The sequence below is a fragment of the Pteropus alecto genome, unplaced genomic scaffold, assembly GCF_000325575.1.
Source record: "Pteropus alecto unplaced genomic scaffold, ASM32557v1 scaffold72, whole genome shotgun sequence".
NCBI classification, from domain to species: Eukaryota; Metazoa; Chordata; class Mammalia; order Chiroptera; family Pteropodidae; genus Pteropus; species Pteropus alecto.
In genome coordinates this window covers 18,168,343-18,171,612 of record NW_006436811.1, presented here as the reverse complement: position 1 = coordinate 18,171,612, position 3,270 = coordinate 18,168,343, and the positions used below count along the sequence as shown (strand labels likewise).

The 3,270-nt window shown below is 27.6% G+C and overlaps 1 pseudogene; it reads right to left on the bottom strand.

Moving 5' to 3' along the window:
- Positions 1–1,242: 1,242 nt before the first annotated feature.
- LOC112481391 lies at positions 1,243–1,361 on the bottom strand (annotated as a pseudogene).
- Positions 1,362–3,270: the final 1,909 nt, after the last annotated feature.

The window sequence follows — 3,270 nt, the reverse complement described above, 5'->3', positions numbered from 1 at the left end:
ACTGCCAGTTAATTGCCTTTTTTATTTGTCTGAAAGAATTTCTTTTAATGACCTAGTTCCGCACAAAATTCTTGGTTATTGTTTAGAATCTGGAAATCTCACACATGGGATTCGTTTGTAAGTGTCACTTTTTATAACAAATATAATTTCCACACTGTATATTAAACAGAAATATTGCAGTAAGGGGAAAGAAAATTCCTCCTACTAGAATCAGTATTTTACTAAGTGTAAAAATGGATCACACTGATCCTCCAGAAGAAATTGCCAATAGGATCCTGAATTTATAAATCGAAACATTCCAGAAAAGAACATAAGGCTCATTGATTAAACTAATAGTGTTTATATTTGAATATTTTCCATTTGGGCTGGTCAATTAATTTCTCTGGGCCATACATTTTCATATTTGTTTAAAATACATAGAAGCAGAAAGTAGAAAAGTGTTTACCAGGGGCAGGGAGGTGAGGGAAATGGGAAAATATTGATCAAAGAGTACCAAGTTGCACTTATGTAGGATGAGTATTTCTACAGATCTAATGTACAGCAAGATGGCTGTCATTCATAATACTATATTGTATATTAGAAACTTGCTAAAAGAATTTCAGGTACTCTCACCACATACACACAAAAGGTATCTATATAAGGAGTTAGATATGTTATTTAGTTTGATTGCAGTAATTATTTCATTTTTTATATATATATATATATATATATGACAACATCATGTTGCACACTTTAGATATATATAAACAAAATACATAACAAAATTAAAAAATGTAAAAGAATAAAAGAATATTGGACCAAATGACAGAGTCTCATTCAGTTCTAATATCGCATTATTTGCTTCCGAGATTGATGAATATAGTTTAATAACATATTGGTCACTACACTCCAAACTATAGGGATTATTAACCAATGGATAAGGAAGAAGCTGAAAGCTGGAGTTCCTAAAAGCATAATTATGGACAGTGAAGGATTCACTGTCTCCTTATCTCTTAGCCAGAACACGGGAGTGGCTTCTCATTGAAAAGCTGACAAAATATTTATATATAAAAATAAAACCTGAATATTTAGATTCTGTATCTACACAGAATCAATTACAAGTTAATATAAAAAGAGATTTATTATTTGGATAGAGTATTCCTATTTTATTTTATTTTTTAATTTTTTTTTAGGCAAGGCGACCCTTGGTTGACCTCACAGATTGCAAGGACCTTATCAGTTGACAGTCTCTTATTTTTTTTAAGCCTACAGCACCTGGTCTTCCTAGGTGGTCTCCCATTCCAGTAATAACCAGGCCCGATCCTGCTTAGCTTCCGAGATTAGACGGGATCGGGCTTGTTCAGGGTGGCAGGGCTGTAGGAATATTCCTATTTTAATCAGAATTTTTAGTTATATACAAATTGTCTTTGAATACCATGATATTGCATGTACAAATCACATATTTTTATCTTTTTAAAAACAATGTGACTTTTACTTTCTTATCATTTTTTAGCATGCTCTTTAAAATATTTGTGTTTATATTTTATGTCTGATATGTGATATTACATTTTTGTTCTATTTAGGAGGCTCATTCAACATTTTCGTTAGCTCTCAAAATTAAATGATGTTTTGTGTAATCACTATCAAGATATTGATATATATTATTCACAACAGTGTCAATGGAAATACCAAATAAAATACTCATTATGTAAAGTCTTTTATATTTCATTCAGATTAAAATATTATTGGAAAAATAATATGATATTATATGAAATATATATGCATGTATATATAAAAGTGCATTTATATGTATATATAAAATGGTAATTACTTTCTAAACTATACTTAATTTTCAAATATTTTTGTCTACTATTATCAAAATGTATATTTATTGGAAAAGAGCTGTGTAATAAAGTTATAACATTTTTCTTAATATTGGCTAATAAAATATATTTGTATATTCTTGGTGATTCATTCATTAATGATATATTTGTTTTTTTAAGTACTTATAATTTTCTCCCTTTTCCTGTCATATAAAATATTCATGGTTTCTTCTGAGTAAATCCAATTTTTATATGCCTACACACAGAAAGAGTAGCACTTTGGGGAAAACAATAAAGCAAAAACAGTTGATTAATATTAATTGTCTTCAACCTGACTATGAAAACTACCAAGCAAACTCCTTTTCCTAAGCAACAAACATTTTAAATAATTTCAGAAAAAAAATACAGGATGACATTTTTACATTTTGAGGAAGTATACTTACATAAAATTAAACATATATGTGTAGAGCTCAATTAATTGTTTCAAATCGAACACCTCCAGCACTTAGATAAAAAAAACAGAACATTATTTATTAGCACTGAAAAACCAGTCACTACATCCAAGGGTTACCGCTATCTTGCTAACATCATAGAATAGTGTTTTGTCTTGTTTTGTTTTTCTTTTACATGTTTTACATATATGGAATTATGTATGTGTTCTTTTGTGTCTCTCTTCTTTGCTCGATATGTTTTTGAGATTCATCTATATTCTTACAAGTAGCTGTATTTTTCATTGTCATTGTTTTATGCTATTATATTACGTAAATATACCACTATTTATCCAGTGTACTATTTATATGCATTTTGGTAATTTTTAAGTTTGAAAATATTGTTACTTGTGAGTATTCTAGAACATTTATTTTGTTGAAAGCGAATCATGTGGCCAAAACCAGAGTTGATGTTAGATGAATATAGACAGTGGTTAAATATTAGGCATGATTCTCTAAAAGCTACCAAAACACCAACCAACAGTTTACTATGGTTTTAATAGGTAAGAGAAAGAACAATAATATATATATACCAGCCTTTGTCAATAAGAAAATATAATAAAAAAATTCATGTATCATAGCAACATCATTAAATAATTTAAGATTAATTTAAAACATGATACATAATGTAATTTATAACATATAAATGTATAAAATGTATATAAAATATAATGCATTTTGTATGTAGGCATATATACATATATTTTATATATATTATATATCTAACTTTAAAACTATTAAGTTAATGGTAATTTCTGTGTTTAATATTATATTGACATCAAATAGCAATTATTTCCTGTCTAATAGCTGTATATTTATTCCATTTATTCCATTTTTGTTTTATTCTTTCCTAATACATTCATAGGATGTTCATTATGGAGATACCTATTAATATACATGTGTGTTTGACTCTAATAATTAGATTTTATTAAATATATATTTTATTGTGTTTTTACAGATATGTTCTTGGTTGTTTTTTT